Source organism: Thermobia domestica, chromosome 6, assembly GCF_964235325.1.
Source record: "Thermobia domestica chromosome 6, izTheDome1.hap1.1, whole genome shotgun sequence".
NCBI lineage: Eukaryota > Metazoa > Arthropoda > Insecta > Zygentoma > Lepismatidae > Thermobia > Thermobia domestica.
The window spans coordinates 60,841,416-60,862,134 of NC_137459.1; positions in this window are offsets into that span (position 1 = coordinate 60,841,416).

Genomic DNA, 20,719 nt, shown 5'->3' on the forward strand with positions numbered 1-20,719 from the left:
ATTGCTCTAGAGCTCTTTCAATAGAATAAATAAGCTTTCCAAGACAAGGAATCACTTAAACGATACTTTTTTTTTTTTGAGATGAAACAGCCAGAAACCTTGTACCGCAAGCAACCTTTTCTATTTCTTATGAATTTTAAATATTATTCCTTAGTTAATATCTAGGAATTACAAACAACTATCATTGTAATTAACCTCATTTGGCCAAGGCGTTTTGAAGATGCATTGATCAGTTATTGTGCGAGGCCGTGGAATTAGCTTCGATCTTAAGCTTTGTTCTCATGTCGACCAATCTGCTTACAACAACGTTGCCAACACTATAATGTTGGAATCTATTCCAGTGACATGCTGTACAATCTTATTAAGAAGAGAACTGTGTCAAAACCGTATTACTTGCCATTTGAAAACAACTATCTTACCAGCAATTTGCCAATAATGAGCCCCGAGCTGATTGGCTCATGTCAAACGTATATTCGAGTGCCGCATAATATAGATTTGTTTAGTTTTTCAATTGTTACTATAGATTTACATACATGTTTTGCGGTCTCAGGTAAACTAATGTTTGTTACTTTTTTCATTGAACCCGACTCTCGCACACAATTCCTGACATATACGTAAATTTTGGTGCTGAGGCAAATGGGGTGACACTTAAGTTAAAATGTATCGAACTCCGTTTCATACAACTAGAAGTAATAGCGACGGTACAACAGTAATTGGTATAAGAACCACTACCATTTGTGGGCTTAAACGCCAGACAGATATGGTTGTCTTATTTCTTATGCAGAAAATAAGAACAAAGTTTTCAGGTGTGATTGTTTTGTCCATTTTTGCTCTAAGAACTAGTTAGGTATTTATCACAAATAAGCTCCCCGAATTCAGTTGTGTTGGCATAAATGATACTTTTAGACCATGTTAAAGGAGTCCTGTAAACAGATTAAAGATAAAGGTTTGAGAAGAATTGCATGTTGCTAGGATACCGAAGCACCTTTCTGACTTCCACACGAAAATTATGTTGGCGTTCGAGCTTCGTATACAGTTTTTAGTATTTTTCTTCTTTTCTCTCGTTATGAAGGACTAACAAGAATACACTCTTCTCACAGTGGAGTACATTCAAGATTGCGCATCATTATTCAGGTCAAGATTGGTTTGCTGACACGCACATTCCTCCGAAAATGCTGACAAAGAAAAGCCACGAAATGACAGAGAATAAAGATGTAGGAGGAACAACTGACGAAAGAACGGAAACCAAACCAAATGATACCCTTCAGTAACAAGATCTCTTTCAAAACAATATTGAACGCTTGAATTATTCAGAAGTTGAAACAGTCAAGGATGATCCTGAGAAGCAAAATAATTACTAGGCCATAACACACTACAAGGGTTTCGCGCTGACATACTATTAGTAACATTATTTTTATATAAATGTATATATATATATATATATATATATATATATATATATATATATATATATATATATATATATATATATATACGAAGAAGACCTGACTGAATGACTGACTGGTTGATCAACACCCAGGCCAAACCGCTTATGTTAGAAACTTGAAATACCGATAGGGCATAGGATCTGTGACGTATGGTTCCACTAGGGAAGGATATCTGAAACTTCGACAAGCTAAGGGGGAAACGACGAGTGGCAATTATTGTCTTAAAATATCGATATCTCGGAACATTTAAAGGTTAGAAGCATGAAATTTGGTATATGAACTTCTCACTTTAAATAATTAGACACGTGTTTCAGCTTCTCTTCAGATTTGACCTAGAAGGGAAGAAAAGGTGTAACAAAGAAAAAGCGTCCGAATAATAATAATAATAATAATAATAATAATAATAATAATAATAATAATAATAATAATAATAATAATAATAATAATAATAATAATAATAATAATAATTATTATTATTATTATTACTATTATTATTATTATTATTATTATTATTATTATTATTATTATTATTATTATTATTATTATTATTATTATTATTATTATTATTAAATGTCCATATCTCAACATCTATGAAGGTTAGAGATATAAAATTTGGCATTTCGAATTCTTATTTCAATGATTAGACAGGTGTTTCATCTTTTTTTTTTTGTAATATTTGCCCTAGAAAGGAAAATAAGGCAGGATGAAAAGTGTACGATTACAATAGTTATAATTGGGTGGCTACACCTTAAAATTCTTTAAGGTTAGAGAAACGAAATTTGACATTTAGACCTTGCATTTAAGATAATTAAAAATGTGTTTTAGCTTCTTTTTCGTACAGAGTTTCCCAGAATTCTTTCCTTGATTACAAACATTCATAAAGTATAAAATATCACACACACACACACACACACACACACACACACTCATATATATATATATATATATATATATATATATATATATATATATATATATATATATATATATATATATATATATATCTTGTACTTTGATATCCGCTTTGCTGGGTTAAATTAAGAAAAAAATAGTAATATGTTACGTTAGTCAGTTACTCTCTTTTCTATTACTAAAGCGCTCTTTGATATCGGTTATGTTCGGTGATTTTTATATTTATCTCCCCTACCTTCTCATGCTGCGTGGGTAATTCTTTTTTTAGGGATTGACACTAGTCGAGGTAAAAATCGACTATACTCGGAACTCGAAGCAAATTCGAGCCGAGTTTCGAGTCGAGTCAAAGATAACTTTCTCGAGTCGATTTCCGAATCGAGTCACTGTTTTGAGGTCGAGTTTCGAGTCGAGTCACGTCTGATAAATGGCTCGCTCGTTCAGCTCGCTTTAACTCGTTTTGAAATAATTGGCTGATTAGGCTGGAAAGCGAAAGCCATGAGAAATGTAAGCAGTAGTAAGAAATATTTTTAGTGTTGCTTACGAGATTATATATTTAGTGTTGCTTGCATCTCGTCTCTTCTCGATTAATGAGATGACAATAGATTTTTATAATGAGACAGTCTCAAATGTCGTGAGCACCAATATAAATATATAGTTCTTATTATCAATACTGAGAACTGACAACCGAAGTTTTGAGCCCAAGCAGAAGCCCAACCCGGGTAGTGATGTCAACCGGCTTTGCTCTGTTCAACTGAGCGAACAGTTCGAGCCGACTCGGTTAGGATGAGCCACAGAGTCGGTTCAGGTGAGCCACCGGCTCGAGCCAGCTCTGTTGTATGAGCTGTTTTCTCGGGTTGATAGTGAATGAACTGTAAGCCAAGCTGCGCGAGCCGTTGACAACCCTAAACCCGGGCCGAACAGTTTAGAACATGTTTGGTGGGACCCTCTAAATTTTAACAATTTTTGGCTCGGGCCTGAATACTTGATCCTCCGGAACTCAAACCCAGAACGTCGTGAACGATGTCCTTGCCTCCTAGACTTCACGACTACCGAGGTTAGCAGTCAACTAGTTTTTAGTATTCAGATACAAATCAAATAATAATAATAATAATAATGATAATAATAATATGATGATGATGATGCAGTAGTAGTAGTAGTAGTAGTAGTAGTAGTAAGTATCATTGATAATGATTGTGTTAGCTATGTAGGATACTTGAAGAAAGTATTTGGAACTACACACAGCATTTGTCCCCATTTGGCTCGTTTTGGCTCGTTTTGGCTCGACTCGAGTCGAATTCGAGTAGAGTTTCGAGTCTAGTTGGAAGAAATTTTTCGAGCCGAGTACTCGAGTCGAGCTCAAAGATGTCTGTTTTGAGTCAAGTCGAGTTTCAATGAAAACTCATTCATGCCCATCCCTGATGAATTTAGATTTAAGCGGCATCGGAAGTGTCACTGTTCATCATAGCGATCTCTAAAACTATGGATTCGACATTAATATCTGTCATTTTTGATTATTTTTTTGTAGATCTATCTTCTCCGTCCCCTTTCCTATGTTGCGGAGCACGGCTTCGGAAGTGTCGTTGTTTATCTCAGCAACATCGAAAACTATGGATTCGACACTGAAATTAGTAACTTCAATCATCTTATATATTTATTTTCTCCCCTACACAAGTTGAGGGACTGAATTTGGATTTAAACGTGATCGGAAGTGTCACTGTGCATCTCAGCGACCCCGAAACCTAAGGATTCGGCACTAATATTAGTCACTTTTGTTCATTTTACGTATCTCTGCTAGGGCTGTGAGATATGTCGATATATCGATATCAGTTTATATCGATAATCGATATTTCAAAAATATCGACATCGATATATCAATATCGTCGATATTAGATGTCGATATCCAATATCGTCGATATTCGATATTTAATATTGATATCAATGTTGTCGATATCGATATTGATATTGTTGATATTCAATATTGGTGTTTGACACTGTCTCGAAAAAAAATGCGGCGGGTTTTTCTTTATATATATAACGCTTTTTGGCTCGCGATAGCTGCTGCATTTGCATTTCTTAACCGAATGAAACCAGGCTGCGTGATATTCGTATGAAGCAGAAAAAACGCCCCGTTCAATGAGTCAAATTAATGTAGAGCTTGGGTACTATGTCCCCCAATATTCCATGTTAATATTTAATTTTCGCTGTTGACTGCATTTCTTAACCGAATGAATCCAAATTTGCACAGGATTAACAATTCGGTTCCTTTTGAAGATATGCCAAATCAGTGGTGGGATAAGGATGTTTCTACGTCTACCTAATGCACCTAAATATTGTATATTTAACTTGTATTATCGGCTCCACTTCTTCCCCGAATCAAACCAAACTTTGTGAAAAAATTGTATGGGACAGAAATTCTGTCTCTTTCGAAGATAGAGCCAAACCTGTGCATAACTGGGAGTTATGCCCTCCAAAATATTTCTCATCACTAACATGGCTGCATTCTTTAACCGAGTCGACTTTATATCCTCACTACATTTAATGTTTGTGCTGTATTGCCATTGCGAGTGAAGAATGAAATGCCAGTGCTAATATTTGCAGACAGAGAAACAAGAATTTACTCGTATTTTGTGCAAAGTAGTAATTTTCCGCGTAACTTTCCGTTTATTTGTACGTGGTTATTAGATGTAAGTTGAGCCACATAACTCAGCCCACTAAAACAAACAAAAACATCCATTCTGTCATTTCACTACACAGACCTACATATTATGTTTAGGTAGTGTCAACACTTCTCTATTTCTTTGGATTTGCTTAAGTATTGGAATATGCATTATTAGGTGCACTATTATTAATGACTTACAACCTTTCTAAATTGATTTCATAAGCAAAACTGAATAATGGTATAAGACGTAAGTTTTGGCCTAAATTTAATGAAAACATCAACTATTTTAGATATGAGTTTGCACAAAACTAATAACAAGAAACCTCTCCAGTTCACGTGGGAGATGCCACGTCTTTGCGTAAAGCTATTTGATACAAAAATATAATCAATTTAATAATAACATGAAAGAGATTTCGATTGATCGCGTGCTTTTTTTAAAAAAATAGAATACTACAAAAAATAAGTCCAGGTGTTAAATTTTTAAAGGCAGTGGATTAACTTAGAAGAACACAAACACATACATCGCACACAGGAAGAAAAATGAACACTAACTGTATTGTTTAGAAATATGCATATTAGCACTGAGTTTTCAATTTGAAATGTATGTTGCATTAAAGTTCATGACACTGCTATTTAGGAACGAGCTTTCTATTCATGGAAAGAAAATCAGTTGTTTCACATGTTCTGCACTAAGTGAAGTATGAGCATCAGTTACAATATTCAATCCACAACTAAATACTCTTTCAGATGGAACGCTGGTTTCTTAAATACACACATACTTACGAGCGAGAAGAGCTAATTTTGGAAAGTCACTCTCATGAGATTTCCTCCAGTGAAGGAGGTTTTCTTCCATATATGTAGGCAGAAGTGCTATTTTTTTTAACAACTGGTTATATATATGAGAGAGAGATAGTAGATGGATAGATAGAAAGATATCTCTCTCCCTCTCTTTTAGGAAACAAATCATACAAGATAGACACAAGCAAATTTTTCACTGGATACCACAAGTGACAAGTAGAGACCTACACAGCAACCTAATATAAGTTGGTGTGACGAAATTAGGTAGCACTGCGAATATTTTAGATACAAATTATCCAAAATAGGTGTTTGTCAAGAAGTATTGGAAACACCTTAATCCGGCAATGGATCAACAATTGAGGGGTTTAGCGCAACAATGATCTAACCCACATTTTTAAAAATGAAAAAAATTCAAGTTAAATTTAAACACATGTGTTTTTTTCGTACAATATACCAAAAGAAAGCGCAAGTGGTTGAATGTGTCATACGTTGCACATACATATATTGTACAAAAAAAAAACACATGTGTTTAACTTGCTTTTTCTCCATTTTTAAAAATGTGGGTTAGATTACTGTTGCGCTAACCCCTTAATTGTTGATAATGGTATGTATGCGTTTCAAATGTAAATAACCCTCCCCACTGAACTCATGTGATTCCAGTTTTCATTCTTGATATCTAACCAGCCCATTTGAAATTAAGAAATAATCGCTTATACCTTGTTCTGAGAGATCATATATTTAACCCTGTAGCTGTAAGAATTTCTAAGAAGCTAAACAAACTAAAACTTGCTCGTTCTTGGGTATAACTGGGTAAAATTTACTGTTATGTCTGGGTATAACAAACGGTTTATCCAACTCGAAATATCTTAACAACCGGTTCTAGCGAACCGGCACGAATCGGCTGAATAGCACCACTGTTTGTAGATGAGACTGAAAGATATGCATAGATTTCATGTTGCAGTAAGGCATCAAATGATTAGCACAAAAGAGAAACGGGGATTCCCCGATATTACTTTTGTTGATCAGGTACGCCATTCGTCCATATCTGGATCAAGTATTATTTATGCGTGAGCATAACACGTGCGTTGCATTTTAATACAGCGCACGTGTTGTTATAGAAAAATGCTTGAAAACATCTCTCTCTCTCAGACGCATACCGCCACACGTGGACATTCACAAAAGCACATACATGAAATAAACAAATACACACAAATAAAACAAGCATATTCTATGCCACCCTGTTTCACTCTCATTGTTTCCGCAATAATGACCAATGTGATAGCTGGGAAAGACAATTAGACCTACAGTAAATGGCTATTTTTATTAACTTTTTCAGAGGAAAGAGTGGTGGATTAGAAGGAACACAAGTATGTTTTCTGTGACTAACAAGTATTCTGGGACATTTCCCATTGAAATGTTTTGAGACCAGATTGTCTATACTAACATGAATATTCAAGACCAATCAATATGTTGAATATCCATATTTGATGTTGATATCAATATTGAATATTGCCGATATCGATATTTGATGACAATATTGATATTCGATATTGTCGATATCGATATATCTATTCGATATCGATATCAGAAAATATCGAATGTCGATATCAAAATTTCGATATCGCACAGCCCTAATCTCTCCCTCCCCTAATTTTCGGGTCTAAATTTGGACGTAAACGGGATCAGAAGTGTCACTGAGCAACTCAGCGACTCCGATAAGTATGAATTCGACACTAATATTGGTCATCTTAGATCACTTATATATATCTCCCCCCCCCCAAGTTTCGAGGCTGAGTTTGGATTTAAACAACAACGGAAGAATCACTGTTCATTTCAACGACCCCGAAAATTAGAAATTCGACACTAATATTGGTCATTTTCGATCATTTATAAATGTCCCACCACTTCCTTCCCCGCTAAGTTACACTGTCAAAGTGATATGACAAAAAACATCTCAGGTCCGAACCTTATCTATGTTGAAAATTTGATCGAGATTGGTTGGGCTGTTCAAGAGGTATTAAGTTTAGGGCCGGGTTTAGGAGGTGCACCAGAGCAAATACACCAGCCTCCGTTGTAAATATACACTATCTAAAATGAAAAACTAGCAGTGAAAACAGCAACACTTTCTGCCGTCATGTTTCCGTTTGGGGCTTAAAAGAAAGAGGAGTTTTGCAAAAGCAATAGTTTAAGTCTGTTTTCTGAAGGTCCAAGGAAAAGGATTCACTAAGCAAAGCAATATAACATTTGAGAAGTGTGAAACAAACAGAAGCCAGGAAGAGAGAAGAACAATTTTTCCTGCATATTACTTGCGACCCTCTTTAAAATAGACCCCCCTTTCCGTTCTATGTATCAGCATTGTCAGGTGTAAAGAATATTGTCACATGCCACTTTGAAGAGCTATTTATAAGAGGTATATATATATATATATATATATATATATATATATATATATATATATATATATATATATATATATATATATATATATATATATATATATATATATATACCTTCCCTTCCCTGTCCTAGGTTCTACCTATCAAACTGAAAATATACAGGATGTTCAAAACGACACCGACAAACTTTGGGAGGTGATTCCTGACACCAAGATAAAACAAAAAAAAAATATATATATATAGATCAAATTGGGTGCACAAATGGTTCCTTTCGCAATTATAGGCTTCCGAAAACATGGAAAAAACTTAAAGTTCCATAGTTACAAAACTATAGGATCTAACGTAGTCGGGTCAAGACTTCACTTAGAAACTAATATCCCCATGACGTAAGCGTCGGTGGACCACCGGTGGGAAACTAGCGATATCTCGACAAAAATTGGCGGCCCCGCAGCGACAATCCGCGGTGGCCCGTCTTCCGTTTTGAAAATTATAGCACCAGTGGCAGAGACGCGACAAAACACCAATGAACCACAATATGTTAACCCCCAAAATATGTTAAATCGCCTATATGTGTGATTTGTTTACATTAAGGTGAGTCTAAAAACACTTAAAAAAGTACCAAAAAGCACCAAGGAAGGGGCTCGAACCAGTAACCTTATGATTACTAGGCGGGTGTTCTTCCGACTTCGCCACGGAGGCGATGAAAGAGACGTCGCTTGTAAAGTGACAAATGGTTGAGATGTTTTTAATTTGGTTAAACAGAGTGCTCCTTTAACCATGTATATTAGATGGTAACTGTTTTTGATAAGACAACATGCGTTCGCCATGTAATTTTATAACAAAATTACGCATGTATATTTATTTTATTTCTTAGTTCTCCCATACTCACTTTCTAATGATCGACGACAGTTGCCATCTAAATTCACACAATTATCGCACTTATCTCAAGATTTGTCATTTCGTAATGTTGAGGCAGAGGTTATTCTTGACTCCGGAGCCCACTTTAGGAACAATTCGTCAGGAAAAAAAAAAACAATATGTAATAATAACCGCATGCACATGACTGGCGATAGTTCGTGTTGGTCCCTTCGCGGTTCTCCGCGACGAATCGAAGGAGCGCGGACCAAAACGAAGTCCTCGCTTCTATGCAGTGGTAACTTCAACACCCCGACTCGAGATATCTGTTTCGACTCGAGAAACCCTGCCACCAGTGGGACCTAGCGGCAATCCTTCGACGCGTCACTATATCGACGATCGACATTTACCCGCAAGTGGGCCACTAGGTGTTGGCGACGTTTACGGCATGGGGATATGCGCTATCCAAAAATACATGTTTCAGTATCCTCCGATACTCACGCAACAATTTTTGGAGAGGGAGTTTGACTATAGGCACATAATTTGAAGCATTCACCAATTATATCTACAAAAATTGTTTCGGATAACGGTAGGTCCCATAGTTTTGGAGCTACTCACCTCTAAGTTCGTTTTTTCATGTTTTCCGCAGCAGCCTATAACTCCCAAACAACGGAGTTCTGTACCCAGGTTGGTCTTACTTTTTGTCTTACCTTGGTGTCAAGAATCATCTCGAAAACGTTGTCGGTATTGTTTTGAAACACCCTATATATATATATATATATATATATATATATATATATATATATATATATATATACCCTGTATCCGGTGGTTCAAGAATTATTGTTTTATTTATTTTTATATATCTCGCCTACCCTAAGTTCTACCGTGAAAGTGATAGGATAAAATCCACGTATGGCAAGATAGCCCCCCTCCACTTTAGAAAATTGAAACAATGACTAGCTCATTCGTTTGTATTATGTATGTGCCGTTTGCACCGAAAATAATTTTGTTTGTACCCTCATAGTTTTCGAGAAAGAGGTAATGACATTCGGGGGCTATGTTGGCGCCAAGATGTCATCCCCTCTTTCTCGAAAACTATCAGGGTACAAACAAAACTTTTTTTTTCAGTACAAATGGTACAAATGATTTGCTTTCGAATAGTGTATTTCAATTTTTTGTGCTGTTATACGGGAGGGCTTTCATGGCGCCAAGATAGCCCCCCAAATATAATCCCCTCTTTCTCGAAAACTATCAGGGTACAAACAAACTTTTTTTTGGTACAAATGGTACAAACGATTTGCTTTCGAATGGCGTATTTCAATTTTTTGTGCAGTGATACGGGGGGCTATTTTGGCGTCAAGATAACCCCATCAAATATCACCCCCTTCTTTGTCGAAAACTATCAGGGTACAAACAAAACTTTCGGTACAAACGATTTGCTTTCGAATGGCGTATTTCAATTTTTTGAGCTGTGATACGGGGGGCTATCTTGGCGCCAAGATAGCCCCCCAGTTGACCTCTCAAGTAACCCTATAAGGAAAATGATACAGACGAGAATATTTTCGGTAGAAGTGGTACAAACGCAATACAAACAAATGACCTAGTCATTGTTTCAATTTTCTAAAGTGGGGGCTATCTTGCCATACGTTAAAATCCACTCCAGGTTTTAGCCTCATCTATGTTGAAAATTTGATCGAGATTGGTGGGTTTATTCAACAGATTAAGAGCGAAAAAACATAGTCACTTTGAATTTTATAATATAGACTAGCCTTTGGCTAGATGGGGACTCCGCCCGCAGACCCCCGAGTATACTCGGCCTACGTCCTCGCATTTCTTATCTATCGGCCTTTGCATCAACAGTGAATTTCGTGAACTTGCTCTTTATATTTCCTGAATCTGCCCAGCTTGAGACTTCGCCCCCACACAGTGTTTTTGCTCGGCCTACGGCCTCACACCTCTTCAACCCACAATTATATCGTTTATTTTCCTATTTCAACTAAAAGATAATATTTTGTATCCCAGGAAAACGTCTATTTAAATTGCATGGGAATTTTTTCATCCACCTTTAGACCTCTAAAAAACTAAAAATATCCCTTTTTGACTATTTTCCTGTCGGTTAGTCCTGGAAGGCTACAATCATGCCAAATTTTGTCATTTTAATCCTGCCGAAACTGCCTAAACATTTTGGGATGCAGAAGATGTCCCATGTAAATAACGTAGGAAAGAATTTTCAGTTCCCCATAAAACCACTCTACATTTGAAATTTTTTACCCTGATGATTCACTTAAGTAACGCTGGCAAAAACGTACAAGCACTCCGAATTTTAAGCTTTTATTCCAGTTCTAAGTATCTAAAACATGAGATTATAGGTAAAAAAAAGCTTGTTAAAATAACATGGGAAAATTCTTCATCCCCTCTTGAGACCTCCTAAAAAAATAAACATATTCACTTTTGGCAATTTTCCTGCAGGCTTGTCCCGAAAAGCTACAATCATGCCAAATTTAAGCATTGTAGCTCTACAGGAAGTGCTCAATAATTTGGGGGTGTAAAAGGTGTTCCATATAAATATCATGAGAAAATTTTTCTGTTCCCTATAAAACCAATCTAGAGTTGGATTTTTTTTTACTGATTTACTTAGATAGTGCTAACGAAACGTACGAGCATACCGAATTTCAAGTTTTTATTCCAATTCTAAGTATCTAAAACATGAAATTATAGGTAAAAAAATCATTTAAATAGCATAGGGAAATTCTTCATTCCCTCTTTAGACCCCTAAAAATTAAAAGTATTCACTTTTGGTAACTTTCCTGTGGGTTAGTTCCGAAAAGCTACAATCATGCCAAATTTAATTATTGCAGCCCTAGAGGAAGTATTCAATAATTTATGTCAGTTCATATAGTTTTACAGTTAGGATTGCATGTAATATATTCAACTTTTTTGTGTACACAATTAATACATTTCTATGTGTTACCTTTTGTTGCCCGAAGTTATGACGTCAGTAATTCTACGCCGTAATGTTGCGATGTCGTTCATGGTGTTTGGAAAACCTAGTCCTTGACATAACTCCAAAGGAAGAAATCCGTTGGTGTTGTGTTCGTTGATCGCACAGGCCAGTTCATAGAACCATCACGTCCGATCCTTCTTCTCGGAAATGCTGTATCCAAATAGGTACTGACTTAAAATCAACAGTGAGGTGGCGTACAACCTTGTTGAAAAAAAAATATGTCCGGAATGTAGTGAATCTGTGGAACAACAAATAATTGCAACATATCAATATATATATATATATATATATATATATATATATATATATGTGTGTGTGTGTGTGTGTGTGTGTGTGTGTGTGTATATATTGGCTGTGATCGTCTTTTCCCTTAAGAAGGTCATATGATTTTATTGACCATAAGACCGCACCACAAGTTTACGTTAAGTCTGTCTATGTCGGTCTTAACCACCGTCTCTCGGACCCCTAAATCCTAGTATTGTGTCGGTTGACAACACCGATCAAATAAAGTGCCTCATCTGACAAAAGGACACATTTCAGATAGTCAATATATTCCTCAATCTCAAAGAGCATGGAAATAGTAAACTCATGACGAAGACTGTAATTCGTTGGTTGTTGAGATTGTACGATCTGAACTTCGTACGCACTGAAAAGAAGATGTTTATGCAGGATGCGGTACAATGATTTCTTAGGAATCTGCAACTCACTTGTGCGGCTCTGCAGACTGACTTCTTGGGACTTCTTACTAAGGCGTCTCTCTCATTGTCTGAATTGTCTGGGCACTAGGTTCAGACCTGTCTGTTCTTAGGAGGTCACTGACGTTGCCTGTTTGCTTAAACTTACCATACCACATGTTGATATTAATAGCATCTGATGGCTGTCTATGGTATGCCACCTGGAATTGTTTTTGGACTGTTTTGGTGAATTGTGTCTTGTGATGGCAGAGGACGCGTTGGGCTTTCACTTGGTTCCAGTACATGTTTCTGCAAATGGTGTCCGATTCCGCTGTTATTACGTCACTGTGCTTTGTAACAAACTAAATAACAGTAGGTATGTACACAAAAACTTAAATAATATTACATGCAATTCAAGATAAAATGCATTAGTCTATGTGTCACATTTAATGCTTTATGAATGTTTTTAACCAGGGAGAGAATTCTGGGACACCCAGTATATCCCCTACAAGGGAAGAAAATAGGAAGGAAGAAAAAGGACTGGGGTTTAAACTGTTAGAATAAGATGGTCATATCTCAAACTCCGTTAAGGTTAGCTACATGAAATTCGGGATTTAGACATTTCTTTTAAAATAATTAAATACGAGTTTCATCCTTTCTTGATATTTGTCTTGCAAGGCGGGAACGAGGGAAGAAAAAAAGATAAAGAGTTGGGGTTGCAATTGTTATAGTAAGGTTATAATAAGGCGACCATATCTCGAAACTTCTTAAGGTTAGATCCATGAAGATTGGTCCATTAGAATATATATAGCCTACTAAATTCTTGTGCGTGAAACCATGAACGATACTTTAACCATACAACTGAGGTATTCGTATTATAACTGTATTATTATTATTATTATTATTATTATTATTATTATTATTATTGTTATTATTATTATTATTATTATTATTATCTTGGTGAATTAATTTGGAAATAGTGAAAATAAAAATCAAGGCTTCTGTGTTTATAGACTTTTATTTTCCATAAAAAGAACGTGATGTGGAGGTTCCGAGACTACTAGAGAAGTTCCTAACCATAAATTTTGCTCTTCCTCATTATGCAAGTAAAATCCTTGTGATTGTATATTTTGACACGTGGTAGCAAAATTAGTTTGTAGTTGTAAACTCAAGAAATTCAATTAAGGCTGTGATGGATTGAATATGATAGTAATTCCTCTTAATATGCTTTTGAAAGTAAAATGCTGTATTAACAAATTAATGTGCAGTCACTAAGACACGAAATGCAAACAACTAAGCTAGAAATTCATTAAAAATTACCTTTGGCGTTCTCGAAGATTTTTCATTCTAAAAGTACCCTGGCTTTGTTTCTCCCTTCAACATAAAGTGACATTGACAAACTCGACTAACAAAAGACCTGCCGTGGTAGAATACGTCTGCTGTCTTAAAGGGTCACTGCCTTTCTTAAGCTCCTGCGTAAGGAACAATGTAGTGTTTTTTTCTGTTGACAGCCTCTTCGGGAATTCTAAACAACCTTAAAGCCGTATTCTGTTTAGGAACTATGCTGTCTTCCAATTTTAGAAAAAGGATAAATAAATGTGTGTGTTTGTGTAGATAAATAAAAGTATTAAATGAAACACAGTGGCCACATCTGTTATGCAGGTCTACAAAGAGTTTGTTTGCAGCATCATTGCCTTGAGTACATTAAATATGCCATTAATACGTGGATCTGTAAAGTACATTATCATACGGGTATTATAATTATTTATCATATCTTTCAAGTATCAAATTTGGACATAATAATAATAATAATAATAATAATAATAATAATAATAATAATAATAATAATAATAATAATAATAATAATAATAATAATGATAATAATAATAATAATAACAATTTAATTGAAACAGTTTATTAGCAACAACAGTTTGACACCACTAGTGCGCCAAGAATATATAAAACACAGTGATTACATTGTACATTAATTATAAACAATTTGTACATAAAACCATAGAAATAAAAAGCAATATGCTAAATACATATAAAAAATGAATGGATATAAAACAAACAAAACATGTAATACTTGTATTTAAAAAAATACATACATAAAGATTACATGCGGAAATATTACATGCATACATGGTAGAATTACATACATGAACATAAAAATCAAATTTACACATATATAAAAAGGTATTCATTAATACAAATAAAAACAAATTTATACGCATATTAAATGCACCCATACGAACAAGACTAACAACTTTGTTTAAAAAAAATAGAATATTGATGACAAACAATTGTAAATTTAGATTGGAATAGATTTAAGTTAGAATAGAAGATTTGGAAAATATCCTACTGCAAACAAAGGGACTAAATGTACTGGTTCTACAATAAGGAACTCTTAACAAATGAAAGCATCTAAATAAAATTCTCCATGTAATAGATTACGTAAGAGTTTTAGATCGAAAATGCTTTCACTAAGAGTTAATAAACTTAAATCGTCACGTATAGAACTTAAGTTCATATTATCATATTGCTTGAATTTCCATTTTAATCACACAAGAATATTATTCTGAATGGACTCAATATAGTTTGCAAAATATTTGGAGTCACAATTCCAAATAAGAGTTGCATATTCAAAGTGAGACTGTACACTTTGCATAGATAAAGAGTTTTGCATGTATTAACTGAGTGAAAATTTCTAAACAGCCATTTAATGTGTGCCAAATTTCTCTTAACATTAAATCTAACCTGAAGGTGTTCATGAAACAATAGTTTAGTATACAAAATAATTCATAAATCATTAATATAATTCACAAATTGAATATGATGGCTACCAATATTATATTTGTACATAAAGGAATAAAAGATATCTTGAATTTTAGACAAGATCAAAGGTAGAGAATTTATTTCTGACCCATGTACAATAGTATTAATATTGTTTTGTAAAATCGCATGATCATTCGTTTTTAAATAATAATAATATTCATAATAATTTTGAAAAAGTAAGTTTCGTTTCTCAGTAAGTAACTACAATATGCTTCTAAACTAGACAATCGAATACTCAAAGTACTAAATCTACAACTACTTTACGACATATATAACGGCAAATATAGTATATAACTTGTTCCTCAAGCACTGATTCTAGGTGCGCACCGATTTTTTTTTTTTTTTAAGGTGTTCAAGCTCAGGAGAAGGGCTCAATACTACAAGTCCTACAAGTCACTTTGTCTATGTACTATTGAACGGGCACCATTTTGAGTCCGAAAAGACGATAAAGAACTGAAAATACTTCCATCTATATTTTCAAAAAGAAAGTGATTCAACTACCTACGTAGATTGTCCTTTATAAGATAAAGAGTACAGATGAAGTGTAAAATCAAATTTTCATTCTGCACTAGCTGAATCTGTGCTATCTACACAGCACATCATTCACGTATGAGCATGAATCTCCTTGTCATTCCTCACAACATCTGTACATTTCCCTTTGCAGACACAAGTGAAGGACGTCTTGATAAAAATCAGCAAGGAGTACTATAAAGAGGGGATTTTCTCAATATATCACACCTTTACAAGATTTGAGCCAACTTCCGGTTGGAGATTCTAATTCATGTATGGTCAGTGTTTTCTTTCGTCTAGCATGCAGTATGTAATTCGCAAATAACTTAAACAATTAATTATTATAATGTCAGTGATATATGATGTTCATTGTGCAAAACACTCCAAAAAATAAAGATTCATCTTAGATTGGAGAAATGGTTATTCTTCGTTTTTCGTTATCAATTGGTCATGAAGCAAACGCACCAGAGAGATATTCTAACCCCGTATGCAAATATGTGGTGCTGGAACGTATAACTCGTAATATATTATGCTATACTTTTTTAAAAAAATTCAATACTTCCAGTGTACCCCTAAAAAAAACTTAATAAAGAAACAACGATCACTTTTTAATATTCAATTAGAACTGAACAATCTACACAAAATTAGCAATCGAACAGTGAAAATGACATCTTTCTAGAGCTTATGGTTTCCGAGATATAGCCAAATGAATTGGCCAAAAACATAAAAACGTCCAGAAATATGCAAACGTTCACAAACATATAAACTTTTCTTGAACTCTCTGTTCTATTGGAATAACTATTGAAACCAGAAGAACTAGTCAATTCCAACCAATTCCGATTTTGGTACACTTGCGACGATGCTGGGATGTTGAAACAATTGCAAAATAACCTCTTAAAAGCTTATAAAATAATGAAATGAAGGCTTTGTTTTACATCTTGAGGCGTTGCCAGCTAGGCTAAAGGAGATGGTGATGATGAGAAATGAATGAAATGAAGAAAGTGGGAGAAAACGAGAGAACCCGAGAAAACACACGCACGCATTGTTTGTCCACCACAAAGGTTCACTTGGCGCGACCCGACATCGAACCAGAGACCTCATGCACCAAATGTGAATGCACTGTCATTGAGCCACCGCGGCTTCCATATTGTAAATGTATAACGTGATGTTAACTATAACGTAATCACTGTGTAAGTGAATATTCAAAACGTTATGAAGAATTGCATGTTATTTTAGGGTATAGTGATGAAAACTAAATGTTTATGGAAGTTTAGTATATTTTCGAACAGAGCGCTGAAAACATAAGATGCACCTCTGCACACCTTAAAAAAGTAACAAATTTTATGATAATTAGGTCTTCAATTACATAACTTGTGTGGGCTAAATTATGCAAGTCTATAAGTCATTTCTACAGCTGTTGGAGGAAAAATTACCTTTGGAAACAGTTTACTCTGTTTATTCATTGTTATACACATATTTTGAATATGTGAATTATTGACATGTGTGGAAAATTAACAGCAACACATATTACGTTACACACAGTGTTCTGGGTAACAACTCCAACATTTCTACTACCATCATATTAATTTTTGAACTATAAAAGAGTGGATCGGAAAATTTTGTGTCTGCAAATTTATCAAAACATTATGTGTGTGATATACGGTGAAACTGTCGAATTGTATACATCCGTGCAATGTTTTACGATTTACAATTGTTATCAAATCACTAAAGGAAATAACTGAGCGTAATAAAAGTTTGTTCTCTTAAATAGGGCGCGAGGTGGGATCAAACCAAGGACCCCATGCACTTTAAGTGAACGCTTTACCACTGAGCCAGCGCAGCTCCCATTGTTTATAGAATTTACATTATTATTATTATTATTATTATTATTATTATTATTATTATTATTATTATTATTATTATTATTATTATTATTACTACTACTACTAGTAGTAGTAGTAGTAGTAATAACAGTAGTATCTTAAATATTCTACCTTATTCAAATATGAGTGTTGGCAGTAAATAAAATCAAAATCGCGGATTTGTAGGAAATTCGCTAACAAGATATTCATTAGAAAATTAAATACTGAAATCTATTCGTTTGACCGTGTTGATATAATAAGTGGTTAAAAGCAATCCAGTAAAAAAAAAAAAAAAAAAAAAAAACATAATATAAAACTAGCACTGCAATTCAGTAGTATAGGAACAAATTTTCAACTCTGTATATACAGCTAGGTAAACGAGAGTACAAAGTGAATGATTAATTTCATTTTAATGTGTTTATTTTTTGTTTTTTGTTTTTGTTTTCTTTGTAATTCCTTTCTGATTCTACTAAAAACATTTTTTCATTTTCTCTAAGTATTAAACGTGTGTAATAAACATACAAGAGAGGCATTTAGGGAGGGAGCGATCGTTTTGGGCCCGGATTCCCATTCCGCCCCTCGTGATTATATTTGTGCTTAGAACTGATAAATGATCATTACATTTTACATCATTTTTTTATTGCTGTGTTCATCCGCTTTTAGTTAGAGACTTAATATTATTCAGAGGTTTAGTTAGTATCTTTCACTTTGTATATATCCCAATAATTTATCTGTTGGAAATTACATTTTAATAGTTTTGAAATATGAACAACTTTTATATCATTTTGTGTATGGGCATTCGTTAAGAAATCTGAGTGATAGACATCTTTATGTTTCTGTATTTTTATTATTATTATTATTATTATTATTATTATTATTATTATTATTATTATTATTATTATTAGTAGTAGTAGTAGTAGTAGTAGTAGTAGTAGTATTAAGTATTCTGCCTTTCGGCAGGTCCTAGGACTGGTGAGTTCATTTTCTTCTCTTCTTAACTTTAAATTTGTGCCTGGAAATGTTTCTTCCACGTTTCCCGATCTTCAGCTTCCTCTTTTAACTCCCAAAATTTTATTTTTCAAACAATTGGTCAGTTGTGTTTTTTTTTCTACTTCCTATTTCTCCTTTCCTTCCATCTTTCCTTCTTTGGCGGTATGAAGGAGACAATTTCTTCGCAAGATGTGTTCAATCCAATTGGTCTTTCTACGAAGGACGCTGCCTAAAATTGTCTTCTCCTCTCCTATCCGTCTTAAAACATCGTCGTTTTCTGCTATCTCTTCTCTCTCTCTCTCTCTTCCCATTTTATCTTCTCCATTTTCCCCCAACACCACATTTTGAAGCTCTCTGAATATATTTCTTCTCTAATTTCTGTATTGTTAAAGTCTCTGAACCACACAATCCAATGCTCTAGATATAGCACTTGACCAATTTCTTCCGAAGTCCAATATTGAGGCTGCTAGTTGAGAGTGGTCTTTTTCTTGATTTTCTGTTGTTTTTTTTTACCTAATTGATCTATTTTGATAATTATTCAACAACTATTAGTATATAGTAGCATGTGCATTCTTATTACTAAATTATATACCCTAATATGACTACCTGGAAACGTCGCAGACAACTTTACAAAGCAAAACGAGAACAGTTTCTTGGGAATCGAGCCTAGATAATAAAATATCATTCCTGAATCTACGAGAAAGGACAAAAATCTTTTATGCATTTATATGACTATATGCCACCCTGATATCGACCATTCGGCACTTAGTTTAATATATGTATATGTTTTCCCTCTACATTTGGAAAAATGCTCAAGGATTGTTTTACTCCGAGACATGGTAGCTAATGCATGGTAAACCGCATCATACAAATTTTCAAAATGTGTACATTTTTTTTTATTTAATTAATCAATACATTTATTTATTTAGCAAATGAGTTACAATTACATTCCGAACTACATTTATGTGTATGTCTATCTCATCAACTTACTATTATTCAGTTTTGCAATGCCATTCAAAGTTTGTATGTTTACTTTTAAAACTATAGAACCATAATTATCAGTAATCATTTCTTTCAAAAATGTATCACCAAATCGAATACGTCATTTTTCCTTTCACCAAATTCAGTTCTAAACAAAAATCAGAAGGAAATCTCTAAAAATCAAAGCTTCATAGTAGTAGGTTTATATGACACGCAACACGATTTACTATCCATCATTATATATATATATATATATATATATATATATATATATATATATATATATATATATATATATATATATATATATATATATATATATATATATATATATATATATATATATAAGTTTTCGTCTTCGGTAACCGTAATTTAAATGTGGCATGGTGGCATGTACACTATACATAGCACATTCCGCTCGGTCGAAATCACACTACGAGCTGACAGGTTTGGAAAGAGAGTTACTTTACGTTGATATATCAACTGAATAAGAAATAATTCGGTCGAATATATGACTGATAATACAGTCGATCTGGGATCAGATGGTTGGAGATTGGACATACAGAAGTTGGAAAACGCCATAAGAGGCAAGAATCTACATAGTCTAGTGGGAAATCGAGTAATGGGGGCTTAGGGGGTACAATATATCACGAAGTGCCAACTGGTATATTTTGATTTATGGGTCCCTAGGGAACCTGAAACGGCTTACTGGCATTGTTGAGTTTCCAAAATTACGTCAGAATCCGCCATTTTGTAAAGTGATGGCAGTTGTCACAAATGCACTACTTTATC